Raw genomic sequence first — 23,773 nt, 5'->3', positions numbered from 1 at the left:
TTTGTAGCTAAAGAGGACAACCTACTATGGAAGTTAAAGTAACAGAAATGTGAACTGGAAAATAGTACAAAAAATTCATGCATGTGCATATAGTTGTACAGTGTTCTGTAGAATTTGCATATGGTAGTTACAAGTTTGCCAAGTTTGCACAGTCCTAGTCACCAAACTGGGAGTGAATTCCAATCTTGCCCAAAAACAGCAAGCATCATGGAGACTAGTCAAGTCTGAAGCCCTGTTGAATTTGAAGTAAGAGGCAAAATGTTACCCAACAGCCGTAGTTGTGTAGGAACTTGCCATAATTGCAGATGCATGAGTATATCTACTGTTGTAGTACTGAGTCTTGAAATTTCTGCCTGCAGGAGCTTGATGTCATACCCAAATACCAGAGGTTTTACCTTTTCTTTTCAAGCGAGGCAGATTTTCTCCCTGCAGGATGTTGGCTGGCACCACCTTCAGGTCTTTCTTACCATAGTATATTCAGAAATTGCTACTAAGAGTCCAAATAATGATTCAGCCCAGGTAGAAGAGCCCTACAAAAAGGATCTGCAAAGCCTGCAACTGCAGGCTTTAATTACCACTTGGAAGGAGAGAGTAACATATTTTAAAAAGGATAGGGGAGGGGAGCAAGGTGAAGGTGGAGTGCAGTTTGGGTGCCCAGTCCAAGGGTGAGTCAGGGATAGCAGGGACAGGAAAGGAGATGGTTGTGCAGCAGTGAATGTACTTGAGCATCTACATTTAGGTTCTTACACAGTGACACTATATTCATTGTTGCTCACTGTTGCAGTACTGTCTTGTGGATTGACTCCCTGAGCTTAAGGAAAAGAGGGTCTCTGGCTTGTTTTAAGGGACAGGGACACATGGCTCTACAGAATGCCCATCACAAAACCTGACATAGCTCCTGAAATACTTGCTAAGTTGTAATACATGGCAAAGGAGCCAACAGAAGACTGGGTAGCTGCTGCTAATGTGGCTCGTAGGTACCTTTGCAAGGTATGCTGTAGGTGGAATCTGTGGCCGTGCCGAAATGAACTCTTACCTTTATCAGGTGTTGGATGTCCTTCAAGGATGCATCTGCAGTCATAACAAATGGGTTGTCCTGTCATCAGGCAGCCCTTCGGTTGGCCGGATTCCAAAGTCTGGGTCTGGCTTCGGCTGGTGTCGCACTTCACCCGACGTCATTGCGGCAGTTTTCGGGTATAAAGGCATCAGCCGACGCCATTTTCCTCAGTCTTTCTTGCCGCGTGGCGCCCGAAGCAGAAGCTGTTCGCAAGTGCCGGTCGGTCAGATCCAGAGATTACTTCTATAAAGCTAAGTACCCCGTTGGGGACTCTTTCTTGCCTCAGCCGATGTCAGAGAAAGTTAATAACTGTTTATCTTGTGGGAAACAAATACCTCATAAAGATTTCCACTCCTATTGTATACATTGTTTAGGCCCAGACCACGACGTAGCAGCTTGTCTAGCCTGTGCTTCTTTTAACCGGTGGACGCTGAAACGTCGCTCGGACTTTGCTGAACAGATTTTCGGCTCCGATTTTGCCTACATTATGCCGTCGGATCCTCCGACTACGCAAATAACTAAAAAACGCAAAAAAAAGGACCAACACTCGCGGTCCGCGGTTTCGGCTGAAACCATGGCCAAGCAATCCGCGACTGTCTCAGTTTCGGCCGAAACCGAGCAAGCGGTTCTTTCTTCAGCCGACAACTTGCCTTCTACTGAGGCATCCTCTATTCTGGTAGAAACGGCTTCTGAAATCCAGCCTTCTGTTGCGATTTCACAGGATTTATCAGATACCATTCCACTAGATATTTCTACTCCTGCACGTGGAGCTGCTAGGCCTCCTCCAGCTATGTCTATTAAGGCCTTTGCCAGGGCTAAAGTAGCCAAAACTTCCAAGCCAGTGCCTGCCAAGCCCCCCCTCTCACAGGCCCAGCTCCAGCTCCCATATGCTTTCTTTGGCACAGGATCTCATCACTTTAATCCGTGGATCCCAGCCTCATCCAGACAGGGCCTCTCTCCCTCCTCCAGAAAAGAGACCTAGAGCAGAGCCCCCTGAGCCAGTAGCCACAGATGATTCTTCTGATGATTCAGAACATTTTGATCCTCCTGAGGCTTCTTATTCTCCTTACGAAGACTCCGATGCTGAGGAGTCCATCCCTTCAGCCTCTCCTCCTGAGGAATTTTCCTTTGGGGAAACCTTGCATGCTATGAGGGAACAATTCCAGTGGCAGGGTCAAGATTTCTCAGACTCAAGAAAAAGGCTTAGGACTTTTCTACACTTACCACAGCATAGGCCTCTAGCTATTCCTCCAGTTCTATCTGTTGTTGATGATGCATTTAATGATGCTTGCACTTCTCCTGACACTTTACCTCCGGCTCCTGCTAAACCAGATAGGTACTACAGGGTCCCGGACACCCATCACCACTTATATAAGGCCCCTTTTGCAGATCCAGAGACTATCCCCCAGGGCCCTAAAGCTGTAGCAGCTACTTCTTCTAAAAACCCCCTCCCCTCTGAAAGGGATTCCAGGTCCTTAGAGAGATGGGGTAAAAAAGTTTACACCTCTGCTACTTTGTCAGCTAGAGCTTTGAATTGCCAATTTCATATGATTCAATATCAAGAGTTTATGCTTGACCAGTTGACTAAAAGCTGTCCTCTGAAGAATCTTTAGATAAAAGTATGTTCAAGAAATGTTACATAACATTCAACAGGTTAGTAACCATTCTTTAAAATGTGGCTATGATGCACTGGAGGCTTCCTTTAGATCAGCCATGACGGGCACAGTTATCAGGAGGCATGCATGGTTGAAAGAACAGGCATTACCAGACCATATCAAATCTAAGCTTTTAGATGCACCTATGGACAAGGTCAATTTATTCGGTGCCCCCGCACAGCAGGTTCTCAAAAAGATGGAAGAGAAAGCAAAATCTGTGCAAACCGTAAAAGATTTCTTACAAGTTCAACCTCCAAGGTTTAGCAGGAATTGGCCCTCCAAGAATTGGTCCTTTCCGGAGTCCTCTAAGGCACAAAGAGGCAGGAATAGGCGCTCTAGAGGCAGAAACCAAACCAGAGGTGCCTACAGGGGTCGCCAGTGGCAGGGTAACAACCAACGAGGCACGGACACAGCCACCACCACTACAACTACTCAATCACAGTGACTTGGCGGTGACACCGCCTACCAGGGAACAACTAGAAGCACCCTTAGGCGGAAAGCTAACCTTATTTTCAAGAAACTGGCACTGCATTACAAGAAAAAAAAAATGGATTTTGCAAACTATAGACCAAGGTTACAGGTTCCATTTCCATACTCTACCAGGAAAGAGAGGAATGCCAAACCTACCACCTACTCAAAGGACAGAAGCTCTAAAACAAATATCTCAATTACTAAGAATGAGAGCTGTGGAAAAGGTACCATCTATGGAGCAAGGGAAGGGATTTTACTCCAGGCTCTTCCTGGTACCAAGAAAGGAAAACAAATGGAGGCCTATTCTAGATCTGTCCGCTCTAAACACATTCCTCATTGTTCCAAAATTCAAAATGCTCACTCTACAGCAGCTTCTTCCCATGCTGGGCAAGGAGTCTTGGCTGGTAACTCTAGATCTCAAGGAGACATACCTGCACGTCCCCATAAGACCAATTTGCAGAAGATACCTCAGATTTCTTGCAGGATCAGAGCATTATCAATTCTCAGCATTGCCCTTTGGCTTATCTACTGCGCCCAGAGTGTTCACGAAATGCCTGGCATCAGTAATCGCTCATTGCAGACTTCAGGGGATTCAAATCTATCCCTACCTGGACGACTGCCTGATACAAGCGGACAACAAAAACAAATTAACAGAAGACTTACAAAGAGTCATCTACCTGCTACAAGCCCTGGGATACACAGTCAATTCAAAGTCAAGGCTGATTCCATCCCAAATAATAACCTTTCTGGGTGCAGAACTGGACACATCAAAACAAATGGCATTTCTAACTGCAGAAAAGAAAGAACAACTTCCTCTCTACTTTTTGGCATTAACAAAACACAGCCATCTAACTGCAAGAAAAGTGTTACAAGCTCTAGGCTTCATGGCATCCTGCATAATTCTGGTCCCTCATGCCAGGCTTCATATGAGAAAGCTACAGTGGTACCTAAAGAATTTGTGGTCTCCGCACAAGCACAGCCTGGAAGCCAAAATTCCAATGATCCCATGCCTGAAACAAGAGTTCTTATGGTGGGCACAGGCCTGTCAATCAAACACAGGACTGCCCTTCAGCAAAAGTCATCCAAGACAAACTATCACGACAGATGCCTCAGACCTCGGTTGGGGGCACACATGATGGACAAGTGCATTCAAGGCCTATGGACTCAAGACCAACTGCATCTGCACATAAATCTAAAAGAAATGATGGCAGTAAAATTAGCAATCCAGGCATTCAGACCTCTTCTCCACGAAGGCCAGCTGTTGATAAGGACAGACAACACCACAGTTATGTGGTACATCAACAAACAGGGAGGCACACTCATACCCCTGTGCCGGCTGGCACTAGACCTATGGGATGTGGCTCTGGGTTACAACCTTCAGTTACAGGCAATTTATGTTCCAGGGAAGGAAAACATTCTAGCAGACATATTAAGCAGAACTATAACAGATGCCCACGAATGGATGCTGCATCCGGACATCTTCAAAGCCATCACAAGAAAATGGGGATTGCCACAAATAGACCTGTTTGCATCCCCATACAATCACCAGTTGAAGAAATTCTGCACAAGGACTTGCCACCCACTTGCTTGGAAGGTGGACTCCCTATCCTTCAGTTGGAAAAGCATGACAGCATACGCATTCCCACCACTTCCTTTGATGCACAAGGTGCTTCTCAAGATCAAAGAGGAACGTCCGAGGATCATTCTGATAGCCCCAGACTGGCCAAGACAACATTGGTACCCACTACTGAGGAGCATGTCCAGGGAACAAATATGGAAACTTCCACTGATTCCATTACTGCTGACAGAACAACTACAACATTCTGCATCCAAGCCTAAAAACTCTGCAACTAACTGCCTGGAACATTACATGACAGAAATTAACCCTAATTTATCCCAAAGGGTTAAGGACATAATCCTGGAGGCTCGTAGACCTTCAACAAGAAAGAATTATGCAGCAAAATGGAAAAGATATCTCATCTGGAGTGCTGCAAAAGGGCAAGATGTGACACTGGTGAACATAGCCAACATCCTGGAGTACGTGGCTGAGCTCTACCAGTCAGGCCTGTCCTATTCCTCCATCAAGATACATGCATCAGCTATTTCAGCACAATACAGCTTGGATCCTCCTGTCTTCTCGCATCCTCTGCTCAGACAGTTTCTGAGGGGAATTAAAAATGTAAAACCTCCCAGGAAACCTCCATTGCCAGCATGGGACTTGAACTTTGTGCTAGAAAAACTGACTCTGCCTCCTTTCGAGCCAGCAGCTACAGCAGACTTGCAATACTTATCCTGGAAGACTGCCTTCCTGCTGGCAATAACTTCAGCAAGAAGGGTCTCTGAACTACAAGCATTAATGGCAGTACAACCCTTCCTGATCTTCCATCAAGATAGAGTGTCCATGAGAACAAATCCTACATTTATGCCTAAGGTGGTATCCAGAGTCTCTTTAAATCAAGTTATCCACCTTCCTACTTTCTACCCCAATCCACAGAACAGGGGAGAAAAGCTCTTACATACCTTGGATGTACACAGGCAATTACGCTACTACCTGGACAGGACAAAAAACAATAGAAAAACTGACCAGCTTCTGGTAGCTTATGCAACAGGAAAAGAAGGAAAACCAATTTCTAAACAGACAATCTCCAAATGGATAGGAAATTGCATTAGACTTTGTTACTCCTACCATGGAAAGAAAACTCCAGAGAACATCAGGCCTCACTCCACAAGGGCCACAGCCACTACCACAGCTTTCTTACGAGTGGCTACCAAGGACATTATAGAGGCTGCTACTTGGACCTCCGTGCATACATTTGCCAAGCATTATAACTTACCTCTTTATTCTAGATCCCGTGCTGGCTTTGCCACTGCTGTTTTGCAAGGGATCCTGACTACACCATAATCTATTCTCATTTCCTCCTCCCCTAGTTTAGCTATGGTATTCTACCCATTTGTTATGACTGCAGATGCATCCTTGAAGGACATAGTACAGTTTTGTACCTACCATAAATGTAGATGTCCGAGAGGAATGCATCTGCAGTCTGGATTACCCACCCTCCTTCCCCTCTGAGGTACTCCTAGGGTACTTACCAATCTTCAGCTAGCTTGGGGGGGGATCTATTATGGTGTATTTGTTTGTATATATGTACATACATACATGTTTATTTTGTGTGTTTGCTCTCTACTATTTGGAAACTTTGGCATTTATCCAAATTTAGCCTACCAAGAGGGCACCTGGCATCTGGGGCAAGAAACACTGAGGAAAATGGCATCGGCTGATGCCTTTATACCCGAAAACTGCCGCAATGACGTCGGGTGAAGTGCGACACCAGCCGAAGCCAGACCCAGACTTTGGAATCCGGCCGACCGAAGGGCTACCTGATGACAGGACAACCCATTTGTTATGACTGCAGATGCATTCCTCTCGGACATCTACATTTATGGTAGGTACAAAACTGTACTTTTCTAGACATTGTAGCAAAAGCCAGTACAGTGTGCTGTCCATTTGGATATGGTTTGCATTTTGACAGGCTTTCCTTGTCTACATTTTTCAAAGGAAATAAAGAGCTGATTAGTTTTTTTTTTTTTTTTTTTTTTTTTTTTTTTTCGTAGTCCTGTCCAAGTAGAACGGTCAGCTGTCTTTGCACATTTAAGGAATACAAGATGCTTTTCCCATTATTTTGTGAGGAGAAAAGCACTGGTAAATGAAGTACTGTTTAATGACCATTCTTTCTTCACCTTTGGTAAGAAAGGAGGACTGGAACACAGAATGGCCTTAACTTTGTAGAACACCAGGAAAAATTTTGTGCACATGAGAGCTTGCATTTTTGAGATGCATCTAACTGAGATCAAAGCTACCAAAAGGGCAGTCCTGCAAGATAGAAACCTGATAGGGGTGGATGCAGGTGATTCAAGGAGAGTAAGCTTTTTCATTTCCAACATGAAATCAAGAGCCTGTAGTGGTGCATTCTCTCATTTGGGTAGTCACAGATGAAGAACCCCTTTCATGAACTGTTTTTAGTCATCTTGGGGGGGGGGGGTCCAGAGTCTGATAGGGAGAGGTGGCTGAAACATGTACTACAGAGAGGAATAAGATAGCCCTGCTTTTGTATAGGTGTGACAGAAAGGTGAGAACTAAAGGCACCTGAGCTGATTCTGGGTCATGTCCCATGTTTAGGCACTAATGGGAGAACCTTTCCCATTTTGATGAATAAGATTTTCTTGCCAAATACCATAGACTAGCTCAATTCAAGTTAAGTAAACCTAAACCCAGGAAAATATCTGACATCTTTTACTTACTCCATCAATCAAAATACCTTAAACTCCTCCACCTTTTGTTAGATGGAAACATTCATCCTAATCCAGGCCCACAACATAATAAAACAAAAACACACAAAGTACTAGATAAAACTACATCTCTCTCACTTTCCATACCCAGCAATTCTCTCTCTATTGCCCATCTCAATGTACGAAATATTTGTAACAAAATTAGTCAAATCCATGCCCTCCTTGAAACCCATCAATTTGATATGTTATGCTTAAGTGAAACATGGCTAAAGCCATCAATCAAAGACAATGAAATCACCCCACCTGGTTATAATATCATTAGACATGATCGCACTACCAAAAAAGGGGGAGGAGTAGCAATTCTCTACAAAACACAACTCCAAATAAGTACTTTAAATCTGACTTTTAACCTTGACAATAATGCTGAAATAATTAGCTCCAAACTCCAAGTCAATACTACTAAAGCCATAAATATCATATGTGCATATCTCCCTCCTGGAAACAATATCAGCACTCTCAAACATATCCTCAATATTCTCTCTACCAACCTCCCTCAAGAAACATTAGTCTTAGGCAATTTTAACATCAATTGGTACTCCTGTAACAACTCCTGTAACAGTACTAACCCCACCTCCCATATAAACCTATATGGCTTTAAACAACTCATTAGTAGTCCTATAAGAACTAATAAAACCAACAATAAGGAAACCATCTTGGACTGGATTCTTACTAATACTCCCCAACAAATCTATCAATTAGGCACCTTTCCAGATGATCTAAGTGACCACTCACTAACTTATATCATTAGACACAAATCAAACCTAGCCTTACGTACCACCTACAAAACACTACGATCAAAAAAACAATTCAACTCTGATCAGTTTCTTGCTGAACTAAGACAATGTAATTGGTCCCAACTAAAATACCTTCCACTTAATGATGCTGTTGAATACTTTAATTCTGCATTCCTATCCATACTAGATCACCATGCCCCAAGTCGCACTATTAGAACCAAAGCTAAAACAGCACCCTGGCTAACCAGCAATACTAAGCAAAAAATCATTCTCAGAAATAAATCTTGGGATAAATGGCGTTCCACTAAGAACCTAATTGACCACCATAACTTCGGAGAGCTTAGAAATAGTACAAAAAAGCCATCCTGGCAGATAAAAAGAACTATTACTGTCAACTACAACAAACCACCAAAAAAGAACCCCAAAAATTTGGGGCTAGTATTGATAATCTTCTATCCCTAGGCCAGTCATTCACACCAAACCCCCAGGACTCTAATCCAAACAATCCTACACAAATAGCTAATGACTTCAACTCCGTCTTCACCAATACTATCCAAACTATAGCAAATCACCTACCTCCTGACACCTCTAAATTACCCACACCTACTTTACATACTTCTCTTCCCCTTTACCTTCAACCTGTATCTACCTCATTTATCTCATCCCTACTCCATAAACTTAAACCCACCAACCCCCTCTGCAGACAAACTTCCTGCAGAATTTCTGCAGATAGGAGCTAAAGCCATTGCCTATCCCATCTCAATCCTGATAAATAGATCTATAAAGGAAGGCATTTTCCCTTCCATTTGGAAGATATCTCACATCATCCCACTACACAAAGGGGGCAATTCTAATGACTTCTCTAATTTTCGTTCCATAGCATTGCTATCACCTATAGCCAAAATCATGGAAAAATGTGTATCCATAAACAACTCCTTAACCACCTTCTCCATAACAACCTACTTGTTAACAGTCAACATGGATTTAGACCTTCTCACAGTACCACTACTGCATTACTCTCCTTTACTAACGCTGTCAACCATAACCATAACAACACTAATCTATCATCTTCTATCTTCATAGATCTTTCAAAAGCTTTCGACATGGTTAATCATAAACTTCTTCTGCACATACTAAAATCTCTTTCAATTCATCCTTCTTCCTTATCCTGGTTTATATCTTACCTAGAAAACAGTCAGCAGGCAGTACTTTGGAAAAACTCATTATCTAATCTTCCTGTCTCTTTAGGTGTACCTCAAGGGTCTATCCTTGGCCCACTCCTATTTTCTATCTTTAACTACCTCCAGTCAGCTATTCCAAACACTACTTGCATACAATATGCAGACGATTCCACTATAATCTGCACTGCTTCTCAGACTGAACTCCTGTCACTTACCCAAGAAGCTTTTTCCACTGTTGAACACTGATTCTCTGACCGTTGCCTACTCCTCAACCCCAAGAAAACAAAGTTGCTATTGTTCTCACCTACCCACAAATCAACCTTTCTTAACTTCTCTATTACTTCCCCTGATAACACTCTGCTTTCTCCTGATTCTACTACAAAACTACTAGGAATAACTATTGACAACCATCTCAATTTTGATTCTCATATAAACAACACAATAAGAGTAATAAACAAAAAGAATGGTTCCCTTCATAGAATCAAACCATTCCTTACACCTGAAGCTCGGACCACCTTAGCTAGATGTTCTTCGTGTTTCACTGTTGCAGTCATAACTGTAGGGTGATCCTGCCGGCAGGCAGCCCGAGGTCGGCCAGAGAATCCCAAAGTCTGGGTCCGGCGTCGGCTGTTCCAGCAAAGCACCCTGATGTCAGAACGCAGGGATATAAAGCTGACAGCCGACGCCATCTTCTCCAGTCTTTCTTGCTGTGCGGTGGAAAGCAGCTCGCAAGTCGTTGGTTGGCGTTTTCAGACAACGTGCTTTGATTGTCTTCGGTCCGAAGTTTTCTACTTCTCTTCTCAAGCTAAGTACCCCGTTGGGGAAACTTTTTTCTTGCTCCTCTGATGTCAGAAAAAGTTAATAATTGTATATTGTGTGGGAAACAAATTACCTCATAAAGATTTCCACTCTTACTGTCTACCTTGCTTAGGCCCTGACTGCGACGTTTCTTGCTGTCGGTTCTGTGCCAGGTTTAATTCTCGCACTATCAAGCGTAGGTACGATTGGGCCTTGAATTATTTCGGTAGACGATTCAATTATAGGATGTCATCTGATACTTTACCGACAACCGGAATTCAAAAGAAACGCAAAGACAAGGATAGGCCTCCAAGGTCCAAACATGATATTTTGCAGCCGGAGCCAGCTTCGGGTTCGGCGGTCATTAGTGAGGCGCTTTTGCAGCCCCTGTCATCCGCCACTTCGGAACCGATGGCTGACACGGACTCCCATGGGGAGCCTTCTAGGCCTAGTATTTTAACTGCTGCAGGACCTTCGGACGCCGCTCCTTCAGATGGGTCCGGAACCGCTGTGCAGGTACCGGCTTCTGAGGGGGTTTTCAGGCCTTCTAATATCACTATTTCTACAAAGACAAAGGCAAAGTCAAAGACTCCTGTTAAACCAAGGGTTTCTTCACAAGCTTCCTCGGATACAGCTCCCAAGTCCCAGAAGCAATTACTTTGGATGGCTGAAGATTTACTTACAATGATTAGGGGTTCTCACCCTCCTCCAGAAAAAAGGCCTAGACAGGATATTCCTTATGATTCTTCTGATCAGGCTTCTGTGTCTTCTGTCTCTTCCTCTGACCAGGATTATTCTTTTCCTCCTTATGAGGATTCTGATGCAGAGGACTCTATTCCCTCTGCTTCTTCCCCTGAAGATTTCTCTTTTGGGGAAACCTTACATGAGATGAGGGAGCATTTTCATTGGGAAGGTCAGGATTACTCTGCTTCCAAGAAGAGACTTAGGGAATTTCTCCTTCTCCCTCAACACAGACCTTTGGCTATTCCTCCTGTACTTGATATTGTGGATGATGCTTTTTCTGAAGCTAGCCTAAATCCTGATTCCTTGCCGCCTGCTCCTTCTAAGCCTAATAGATTTTACAGAGTCCCTGACTCCCATCAATTCTTATTTAAGAACCCTTCTGCTGATCCTGAAACCATTTCTCAGGGTTCTAGGGCTGCTAAGGCCGCTTCTTCTAAAAATCCTATCCCCTCTGAAAAGGATTCTCATGCCTTGGACAGGTGGGGCAAGAAGGTTTACACTTCCGCTACCCTTTCTATTAGAGCTTTAAATTGCCAGTTTCACATGTTCAAGTATCAGCAATTTCTTTTGTCTGTTCTAAAGCAAAAGCTCTCTACCTTTCCTGCATGTGCAGAGGACAAGGAATTACAGGATGTTTTGCATGCAACTGAACAAGTTAGCAAACATAGTTTACATTGTGGTTTTGATGTCTTAGAAGCTTCTTGCAGGGCTGCTGCCTCTGGTACTGTTATAAGGGACATGCTTGGCTTCGTGAGCAGAATTTACCAGAACAGGTTAAGGCTAAGCTGTTAGATGCCCCTGTTCAGCATGATGTTTTATTTGGATCCAAGGCTGAGGAGGTTATTAAAAAGATGGAAGAAAAAGCAAAATCTATGCAGACTGTAAAAGATTTTTTACAAGTTCAGCCTCCTAGATTTTCTAGAAATTGGCGTTTTCCCACGTCTGACAGGCCTCAAAGGGGAAGATATAGACGCTCCAGAGGTCGGGGGCAGGCTCAGGCCTCTTACAGGTCCAGACAATGGACTGCTGCTTCACCCAGAAGGGGAGAAGACAGACCTCAATCTCAAAAGAAGCAGACCCAGTGACTCTCTCCGTTGGGCTACAGGTCCTCCTTGCCTGGAAGCCCCTCTCGGAGGAAAACTTTCTCTTTTCTACCAAAATTGGACTCGTATTACCCAGGACAAATGGGTTTTAGACGTGATTTTAAGAGGCTACAAATTCCACTTTCATACTCTGCCAAGGTCTTCAGGCTGGCCAGATCTGCCAAAACATCAATGGTCAGAGGCCTTAAGTCAAGTGGATGCCTTATTGGCCATGAAAGCTATAGAACCTGTTCCTCTTCCAGAGATGGGAAAAGGTTTTTACTCCAGACTATTTCTGGTCCCAAGGCAACAAAACTCACGGAGACCTATTCTGGACCTCTCAGTGTTAAATACCTTTCTGGAGATTCCAAAATTCAAGATGCTTACTCTGCAACAACTTCTTCCCATGCTCTCCCAGGATGCTTGGATGGTGACATTGGACTTGAAGGAAGCCTATTTACACATTCCCATCAGACAGGAATGCAGAAAATACCTCAGATTCAAGGCAGGTTCGAGACACTTTCAATTCTCTGTACTGCCCTTTGGCTTATCTACTGCGCCCAGAGTCTTTACCAAGTATCTGGCTCCAGTAGTAGCTTATTGCAGACTCCAAGGAATTCAAATTTACCCCTACCTGGACGACTGCCTTATTCAGGCAGACAGCAAGGATCTTTTACTTCAACATCTACAGTTTGTTCAGCGTCTTCTCCTACTACTGGGATTCTCAGTGAACACAAAAAAGTCACATTTGATCCGCTCTCAACAAATGATCTTTTTGGGAGCTCTTCTAAACACAAGCTTACAAAGGGCCTTCCTTACTCCAGAAAAACAAGTACAGCTGGCATCAATTTTCAAAACCTTGGCTACTTTAACTCAGCTCACTGCAAGGAAATTCCTGCAGGCTTTGGGCTACATGGCTTCTTGCATCCTGTTGATTCCAAATGCAAGGCTTCATATGAGAAAACTTCAATGGTACCTAAAGAGTGTATGGTCTCAGCATTACCACAGCCTGGAAGTTGATACCTCTGATTCCCTGCCTCCAAAAGGAGTTCCTTTGGTGGTCCAGGGCTTGTGCTTCAAATGAAGGGAATCCCTTTCGTCTACCTCATCCTACTCGGATCATAACCACAGACGCCTCGGATTATGCTTGGGGAGCACATTACCTAAACAATTGCCAGCAGGGCTACTGGACAAAGAAGCATCTTACCTGGCACATCAACTTGAAGGAAATGTTGGCGGTCCAAAATGCTCTTCTAGCCTTCCAGAGTCTTTTGCAACCAGGCCATCTTCTGATTCGCACAGACAGTACCACAGTCATGTGGTACATAAACAAGCAAGGGGGCTCTCACTCCTACCCCCTTTGCAGACTAGCCATGAGCCTATGGGACACAGCTCTAACTCTAAATCTGCATCTTCAAGCTCAATTCATTCCAGGAAAACAGAATCTCTTAGCAGACAGCCTAAGCAGAAATCTTTTGGATCCTCACGAATGGATACTGGACCCCAACATATTCAGCAGGATTACAGCAGTTTGGGGAGTCCCTCAGATAGATCTGTTTGCATCTCATCTCAACCATCAGCTGCCTCTCTTTTGCACCAGGTCCTTCCACAAAGCAGCTTGGAAAGTGGATGCCCTGTCTTTCAGCTGGAGGAATCTTTCGGGATATGCCTTCCCTCCTCTTCCTCTTCTGCCTCGAGTGTTACTGAAAATAAAACGGGACAAACCCAAAATTTTCATTTTGATAGCTCCAAATTGGCCTCGGCAGTTTTGGTATCCAACTTTAAGACACCTGTTCTTGGAACCTCCATGGATTCTGCCTCTGTTTCCTTCTCTTCTGTCCCAGCATCAGGGTCAGATGTTTCACTCTCAAATCAAGACTCTTTGCCTGGCAGCTTGGCTTTACAAGGGCCTTTGACTCCTCCTGCTTTTCCCAAACAAGTTTTGGATGTTCTCTTAGAAGCTAGGCGTCCTAGCACTAGAAAATCCTATGCTTCTAAATGGAAAAGATTTTGCATTTGGATGCGGGACCGAGGTTCTAACCCTCTTTTGCCCGACATTTCTTCCATTCTACTTTACCTCTCAGACCTTTTTCTTAAAGGCCTCTCCTTTTCTTCCATTAAAATCCATGCTTCGGCTATCTTGGCTCATTACAACACTGATCCCCCCATTTTTTCTCACCAGCTGGTGAGACAATTCTTGAGAGGGGCTAAGAATTTAAGACCTCCCAGAACTCCTCCTGTTCCTGCTTGGGACCTTAATTATGTTTTGGAAAAACTAACTTTACCCCCCTTTGAGCCTGCAGCTGCTTCGGATATCAAGTTCCTTTCCTGGAAGACAGCTATTTTATTAGCTTTGACTTCTGCCAGAAGGGTTTCTGAGTTGCAAGCTCTCATGGCTGTGGAACCATACCTTATTTTCCACCAAGACAGAGTTGCCTTGAGGACCAATCCTACATTTATGCCTAAGGTGATTTCTAAAGTGGCTTTAAATCAGACTATTCACCTTCCTACTTTCTTTCCAAATCCTTAAAACAAAGGGGAAAGGATTTTGCATTCATTGGACGTACACAGACAACTAAGGTTTTACCTGGACAGAACTAAAGATTTCAGGAAATCTGATCAGTTGCTTATCTCTTATGCCTCTAGTTCTCTAGGCAAGGCTATCTCTAAACAAACTATTTCCAAATGGATTGCTCATGGGATTAGGTTTTGTTACTCTCACTTTGGGAAACAAATTCCAGGTACTGTTAGAAGTCATTCTACTAGAGCAGCTGCCACTTCAGCAGCTTTTCTCAGAGGAGTTCCTACCAAGGACATTTTGGAAGCTGCCACCTGGAGTTCAGTGCATACTTTCTCTAAGCACTATAATCTCCCTTTGTATTTTAAGTCTAGGGCAGGTTTTGCCTCTGCTGTCTTGCAGGGTCTTCTGGCTGCCCCTTCTTCTGCATAACCTCCTCCCTCATCACAGCTTTGGGATTCCACCCTACAGTTATGACTGCAACAGTGAAACACAAAGAACATAAGACAGTTGTGTACACCTACCATAAATGTAGATGTTCGAGTGTCTTCACTGTTGCAGTCGGTGTTTCCCTCCCACCTATCCCCTCTTATCTTCCTCTTCTTTTGTGGTGTATTTGTGTTTCCTTTTTGGACACCTTTTGGTTATTTTGGGGGGACTTCTGACATCTGGGGCAAGAAAGACTGGAGAAGATGGCGTCGGCTGTCAGCTTTATATCCCTGCATTCTGACGTCAGGGTGCTTGCTGGAACAGCCGACGCCGGACCCAGACTTTGGGAATCTGGTCGACCTCGGGCTGCCTGTCGGCAGGATCACCCTACAGTTATGACTGCAACAGTGAAGACACTCGAACATCTACATTTATGGTAGGTGTACACAACTGTACTTTCTCACCTTATCTCTACCCTTCTATATGCTTCCCCTATTTATACCAATCTCTCTAAAAATAACCTCAAGAAACTTGCTACATCTTACCATAATATTGCTCGATTTGCCACAGGATCCCTCTTCAGAACACATCACTGTCTTAACCTAAAACAACTAGGCTGGCTTGAACTTCCGAACAGGCTCATTTATCAACAGCTCTTAACTGCTCACAAAATTCTATATCAGCCTTCTAAAACACCAATTCTCTCTAACCTCATTACGCCTTATAATAACTTGAAACACCTACGCTCTTCAAACAGACTACTGGTTAATATTACCAAACCAAATAACTCTGCAGGTGACCGCCTTTTTTTCTAACTCTGTTGGAAAAATGTGGAACAAACTGCCATCTGATATCTCATCTTTGTCTAGTCTTCCACTCTTTAAAAGACAGCTGAAAACACATCTCAATGAACACTGGCTTTGTTCCTGTAACAACCCGGATTAACCTTCCTTTTTCCTTTCCTCCTTAATTCCTCCTCACACAACATCCTATAGACATATGTAAAAAAAAAAAAAAAAAAAAAAAAAAATATATTTTTTTTAAATATTTTTATTATTTTCTTTCACCTTTTTCCATATTATATACTTATATTTTTAGAATTTGTATACCAAATATCAAACTTAGTTTATGTAATTTCCTGCTATGACTATGCCTGTCTGCATGTGTATCTCATGTTCTGACTCAATGTGTTTATAATTTTTACCTTGTTTTGTCTGTTTCTGTGAATTACTTGTAATGTAATACCGTTGGAGCTTTTCTCCCCGGGCCTCCACTGAAAATGGACATATATCCAGCTGGACTAGCCCGGTCAACAAATGTAAAATAAATAAATAAAATTGAACTGGGTTTTCTGGCTTTCTTCAGTATGTTCACCACATCCTCAGAAAACATGCCTGGAAGGGATGCGTGCCACGATGCCAGCCTTAATGTCTGAAAGCTTGGATTGTAGTCAGTTTTGTGTTCCGGATTGAAGTCCAGATTCTGAGAGAGTTCCCTTTCTAGGCTCAGTAGAAGGGGAGAACCAGTGCTGCCTGGGCCAAAACGTTGGTATCAGTAATATTTTTGGCCTGTCTTCCTCAATCTTTCTTAATACCCTGGGGTACAAACCTGCCCACGAATGGGAAAGACAATTGTTTCCTTGACTTTTCTTATGGATATATTGGTGCAACCTTTCTCAGTTTTCTCTCTCTCTCTTTTTTTTGAAAGAGCCAAAAGGTCTACTTCTGGTGCACCCCATTTGTGGACTAAATGCAAGAACACTTCCTTGTGTAACCTCCATTTGTTATAGTCTGTTATTCTTCTCTGATGGTGTGCAGAGCTGCTTTTCTGAGGATGAGTATAATGTGTCATGGATGTCATCCTTTCCTCCTGTGCCATTCCTCCTACCTGTATGACTAGTCTGTACAGGAGATAAGAACGAACCCCCCCAACTTACTTTTCTGCTACGTTACCATGGTATTTTCTGTATGGATTTGCAGAGTTCCCATTGGCATGTGTTTGAATTCTGATTACTAGCATAACTGTCAGCATTTATATGTTTCAAGTCCTTTGGACTTTGCTCCCCCATGTGTGCTACTTATGCAGAGTCCCAGAAGCCCATTGTGAGAATGAGACCCTTGCTGTATGCTGAAGGGGGCACTTGTGGTTCAGATAGGTTTGCCTTATCTACCACATAAGTTCCTTCTTGATGTACGGTAAGTGGGAGTGGTGGCCTGTAAGGAATGTGCAGACTGGCACCGCTTCTCTCTGAAATAGCACTGCAGTTTTTTGCATGTTCTGCCTTGTCCGGGGACCTGTCAATGTGCAGGAGGCTGTGTATGTCAAGATTCTGAGATATTTCCTGTCATTGACCTGGTTACAAGAGGCAGTCTTGCTGCCATGTTGGATTTAGAAACCCAGTCTTGTATGTGGACAATAAGCCTGTTTTGTTGGTCTTTATGCAGAAGAGCTCACAGGAAAGGTGACTTTTACATTCAATGGTTTTAGCTGAGACTTATGGAGGCTCAAGGACAGATCTGCAATGAAAAGCTTTGTATTGTGGTCTCTAGTGCCCTTTCTGTTTCCTGCAGGGATAAAGCCTAAATGAGGGAGTCATTCAGGTAGGGATAAAAGTGAATGCCCTTTGACCAGCAAAAGGTAGTGACAGGAAAAGGCACTTTCGAAATACCCCGAGTGTGGTACACAAGCCAAAGTGCAGGGATGTGAATTAGTGAGAACCCCGTGTTTCATATCTTAGAAAAAGAATGATGTCCTTCTATTCCTATGCTGCTGTATTCATAAAGCGAGGGAGTCTGCCTCCAGTGACTCTTGTACGTCCGGCTATTTTACAAAAGATATATGCTACCGCTAGGGTGCATGTGACGTCCTGCATCTATCTCTCTCTCTCTGTGGACATCGGCCATAAACCGACACGTACAAAATGGACATCAGCACGCATCTTCCTTAGAACTTTTCTGCCGCCTGTGTGACTGCCAGCTCCGGTTGTCGCTACTTCAGAAAAGTGATTCCGCTTGAAGCGTTCATCTGTCCAACTTCAGATAAGTACGTGATATGTATTTTTTTTATTATCCTTTGTTACTGCTGTTGGGTTCATGTCGGGTAGAAAAGGCAAGTTTAGGTGTGGAAGGCAAATTCTACATTAAGATATGCATGAGCTCTGCCTTTTCTTGCTTAGGTCAGGAACACAACCACACTACTTGCAGTATTTGTCAAGCCTTTGTTCCCAAAACCCTCAGGAGTTGCTTAGCTGCCCTTAAGTTTTATTTAGAGAACCAACGTCTAAAGCGGTTGACCAAAGTGATGGATCCGACATTGGGCCCCTCGGATCAGCCGCCAGTCAGAAAGTCCAAAAAGTCTAGGCCCAAGCCTAGCTTTGCCCTCTCCAGCAGTACCTCTTGAGGCCAGTGAAGGCCTGGAGTCCGAGCCAGAATCCTTGGACCACCCTTTGGCAGGTACACAAGTGAAAGCCATTAAAAAAGCCAAGGGCATGTCCCAGAGGGAATTGCAGGCATCCAAATTGGTCACTGAGGGGGAACCTAGGCTCATCATATTCAAGGGTCCATGTGGGGTCTCGCAAATTGTGGTGTGCGAGGATGTTACCTCTCATATTATTGAGTGCCATCTGGCATCCGGCCCTCCCAGTTTTCACCGGATTTCCGATACCTCATCGTCTGAGTCCCATAAAAAGAAGCAAAAAACTAAACATCTTGCTCCTTCACGCAGGACCTTTTGAACACCACCTTAGCCCTACACCAGACCCCTACTCTGGTCCAGGCCCCTATTGCATCTACCCCCAAAGGTTAAGCCTGCTCTGGATGTTTCATCTGAAGAAGAGGATTCATCAAGAGATGAATCTGTCACCTACGCCTCACAGATTGCTTCCCCTCTTGGGTATGCTTCTCCAGAGGAGGAGTCGAATGGCACAGATTCCCCTGGTGAATATTTCCCCTTCGGGGTAACCATTGCTGAAATGAAAGATTTCTTTAAGTGGGAAAGCAGTCAGGTTACAAAAACCCAGAAGAGGTATTATGACCTCTTACAAATGGAGTCTCCCAACCCGTTTGCTGTACCTCTAGTACACCCTCATTCTTGGATGCATTCCTGGCGGTCTCCAAAAACCCAGATTCACAGCTTCCTGCACCCAGATGCACCGACAGGTTTTATAAGGTTCCCGAAGATGCTAAATTCTTGTATAAAAGCACCTTTTGCGCAGACCCTTCAGTCATTGCTGTGGCTACTGACAAAATTGCTAAGCTGCTCCTTTGTACCTCCCTCCTGCCCTCTGATGAGGAGAGCAGGTTAATGGAGTGCCTAGAGAAAAAGGTATACACTTCTGCTACCCTAGAAGTTAGAGCAATTAACTACCAAACCCACATGGCCAAATATTCCCTGGCCCTGCTAGCTGATGTGACTAGGGACCTCCCTAACTCACTAGCCAAGGCTAAAATGTCTACTCTAAAACAACAAACAAATAGTCTGGAAAGACTAAAAAATGAGAAAAACAACAAGGATTTCACACCGATAAATTTAATATTAAAATCAGTCTTAGCGCCTTGGCCACAACAGCCTTCAATGAGTACAAAAATGTAATGAAAATACATTCCCTTTTATACATAAAACAATCAATCAGTCAGACTCATTACTCCATCTAATTAGTTCATAGTCCTGAAATAAAGGTGAACAGCACTAAATAATTATTAAATTTAAATACATCAAAAACATAAAATACAAGCCCTAAAAAAAAAAAAAAAAAAAAAAAAAAAAAAAAAAATATATATATATATATATATAAACACCAATTAAATTCTTTATTAAGACCCACAGGTGATAATGTATTGAACTTCAATATAAAAAGTTTCCTTATAAAGTAAAATATTCTTCAGTAATTTATCATCCCCATTCTTAACAAAAACTTGTTCCAAAATAGTAGCCTGTAATAAATTAGCATTGCAACTATATGTCTCCCTAAAGTGCAATGCTACCGGACTTTCTAACACTCCCCTTTTAATATCACGAACATGTTCCTGCAACCTGACTCTAAATTTTCTTTTTGTTTCTCCAATATAGAAAAGGTTGCAGGGACACCCAAGACAGTAAATTACGCTCGATGTATGACATGAACAACAGTTCCATGGTCTAAATATTATACCATTTACTCTAGAAAATATAATTTAATATATGACAACATATACTACAAGAATAACATGGTATAGTCCCATAATTGGACAATGAAAGGCCTAATTTAATAGTCAGATTAACATAATATGCCCTAACTAACTTGTCCCCTAAATTCTGTCCTCTTTTTGTAAGCAACCTGAGGAACATCAGGAACAAGTTTACTTAACAATTCATCATGTGATAAAAATTTCCAATAATTTTTAATATACTCCCAAATTTTATCACTTAAATTAAAAGCAGTAACAAAATAAATATTTTGCTGTTGTTGATTGGCCCTCTGTCTTTTAATTATCTTACTAGATATTATAGTCTTAGAATTATTTTTCCTATTGTCAATATTATTATTAATGAGATGTTAATTATTAACTTCATAATTCACGTTAGCTTTTAACAATTTAACTGATTCACTAATCAACTCAATATTATAACCTCTTTGTAGAAACATATTAATTGAATTATTAATCTGTTTCTCTAGATCAAAACCATTATTCCATAATCTTGATAATCAAACAGTTTCCCCATAGGGTAAAGATTTCAACGTATGAGGCGGATGGCAACTAGTACCAAACAAAAATTGGTTGCCATCTACAAATTTTCGATGTACACTAGTAGAAATAAGTCCGTCTTGCCCCCCTGACAAATATCTAAGAAATTTACTTTGGTTCCAAATTTCAAACCATCAAATTTAATATTGTACTTATTGTTATTATCTGAAACAAAAGTAGATAATGAATCAAAACCCCCTTTACATAAAAAAATTAAATTGTCAATGTAACGAAAAAACAAAACATTTTGTTGTACAAAAACATTGGTATAAATATACTCCAATTCAAACTTAGCCATAAATAAATTGGCATACATAGGGGCAAAAGGTGCCCCCATTGCCGTACCTCTTAGTTGATGATAAATCATCATTAAAACTAAAAAAAATATTAGATAAAAACGAGTTAAATCCACAATATAATGTGAGGTGGGACTATCTGCTAAAAATAATATAATGCTTGTATTCCATCTTCATGACTAATGTTTGTTTATAAGTTAACCACATCTAAACTGACCCAAAACATATCTGTCCAAAATGTTTGAGATATCTTATCAATAAAATCAAAAGACTCTTTAATATGAGTCAAGTTTTTCTACAAAAGGTAGCAAATATCCATGTATAACAGTACCAATATTTTGAAGAAAATAATTGGTTACAGCCACAATAGGGCAGCCAGGAGGGTTAATCGAATCCTTATGTAATTTGGGAAGACAAAGGTCGCTAACTGACAATTATCTACACTAAATTTTGTATCAAGATCATTTTTACAAAAATAACCTAAGTGTACACCTTTCTCAACCAATACAATAAATTCCTTCATAGCATTCAAGTATTTAACTTCACTTATTTCATAAGTCGAGGTATCACTTAAATGTTGCATGCACATATTATAATATTGAGTTTAATGAAGTAAAACAGTCTTATTGCCTTTGTCAGAAGGCTTAATTAAATCATTCCTATTCATAAGATTTTTCAAGGCAAACCATTCATTCTTCGTCATATTAAAACCCCAAGAACTTCTATCACAACTATTAAGTTCTTGAACAGAAAAGTGTACCATTTCAGAAAATTGTATAACTGTTATTTTTATACGGAGGTATAAATTTACTGCAAAAATTAACGCCTTCAGTATTTAATAATGAATAAGCATTAGGGGAAGTGAAGTCCACATCATCCGATAAACAAGAAAAAAAGCTGTCATCACTAACATCACTTTCAGAACTATGAACAGAATTTAAACTGTACACTCGCTCATTCCCTTGTGCAAAAAAATTTTAAATGTAATTTTCTAACAAGTTTAAAACTTCTTGTTTAATCAAATAATTCCTAGGTAGCACAGTTGGTACAAATTTTAACTCCAACTGCAGAACTGTTATTTCTGCATCAGAAAGAGTAGAACCAGATAAATTAACAACATTAGTAACCGAAGCAGATGGAGAAACAGTATTAAAGTTACATACATTAATTCCATCTGCCTCGTTTAGATGTTTGTTTTAATCGTCCTTCACGCGTTGGAGAACTGAAACCAGTTCCTTTCTTCTTGTTTCCTCTTTTTGGTATTCTCTTCACTGTGACAAAAACGTTGGTGTGCTTCAGGATCCTGAGCACCAGGTAATGGTGGAAAGTCATGAATTTCACCCTGAGAATCGGTGGTGAAACCTACGCCATCAGACGAAGCAAAGGAAACAAAGTTGTTTCTTATTCTTTCTATTTTCAGCCTGCCCTGAACGGAAACTTTGTATGTTCGTGTTTCACTGTTGCAGTCATGACTGTAGGGGTTCTCCTCTGCCGGCAGGCAGTCCTCGGTCGGCCAGAATCCCAAAGTCTGGGTCCGGCGTCGGCTGTTCAACCATGCTCCCTGACGTCAGAGCACCAGGAGTACAAAGCTGACAGCCGACGCCATGTTCTCCAGTCTTTCTTGCCGTGCGGTAATAGCAGTTCGCAAGTGCCGATCAGCTGACTCCTGACAATCTTTTCTGAACAAACTTCAGTCCGAAGACTTTCTTCTACTCAAAGCTAAGTACCCTGTTGGGGAAACTTTTTTCTTGCTCCAGTCCGATGTCAGAAAAAGTTAATAATTGTATATCATGTGGGAAGCAAATACCTCATAAGGATTTTCATTCTTACTGTATTCCTTGCTTAGGCCCTGACCACGACTTAGCTAGTTGTCGGTTTTGTGCTAGATTCAATCAATGTACAATTAAACGAAGGTACGATTTTGCATTTCATTACTTCGGTAGGCATTTTAATTACAAAATGTCGGATACGGTTCCGGCTACCGGAGTTCACAAACAACGCAAGGACAAAGACAGGCCTCAGAGGTCCAAATCTGACTATATCGCACAAGCAGAGTCAGCTTCAGGTTCGGCCGTCGTCAGTGAGGCGCTTTTGCAGCCCCTGTCTGCCATTTCGGATCCGATGGCCGAAATGGACTCCCACGAGCCAACTAGGCCTTTGAATATTTCTATTGCAGGATCTTCGGACAATGCTCCTTCGGATGGGTCCGGAGCCGCTGTGCAGGTACCGGCTTCCGAAGGGGTTTTCAGGCCTACTCAGCTTCTAATAAAGGCAAAGCCAAGGACTGCTTTCAAATCGAAGACTGCAACACATGCTTCTTCTGATCCTGCTCCCAAGTCACAGAAACAGTTACTTAAGATGGCGGAGGATTTACTTACTATGATTAGGGGTTCACATCCCCCTCCAGATAAAAGGCCAAGGCAGGAAGTTTATTATGACTGCTCTGATCAGGCTTTTGTTTCTTCAGTTTCTTTTTCTGACCAGGAATATTCTTTCCCTCCTTATGAGGATTCTGATGCTGAGGAATCCATTCCTTCAGCTTCTCCCCCTGAGGATTTCTCTTTTGGGGAAACTTTGCATGAAATGAGGGAACATTTCCACTGGGAAGGACAGGAGTATTCGGAATCTAAGAAAAGACTAAGGGATTTTCTTCTTCTTCCCCAACATTAGACCCCTGGCTATTCCTCCTATTTTGGATATTGTGGATGATGCTTTTTCGGAGGCTAACTTAACCCCTG

At 42.3% G+C, this 23,773-nt stretch overlaps 1 protein-coding gene across 3 annotated transcripts in view; it reads left to right on the top strand.

The window, feature by feature from the left end:
• WDR20 (WD repeat domain 20) overlaps nt 1–23,773 on the top strand; it is a 798,308-nt gene that overhangs the window by 151,232 nt on the left and 623,303 nt on the right. The gene's annotated exons all lie outside the window — the stretch shown is intronic.

Source organism: Protopterus annectens, chromosome 6.part0 (assembly GCF_019279795.1).
Source record: "Protopterus annectens isolate FY-2018-M chromosome 6.part0, PAN1.0, whole genome shotgun sequence".
Classification (NCBI taxonomy): Eukaryota; Metazoa; Chordata; order Ceratodontiformes; family Protopteridae; genus Protopterus; species Protopterus annectens.
This window is presented reverse-complemented; position numbering and strand designations above follow the sequence as displayed.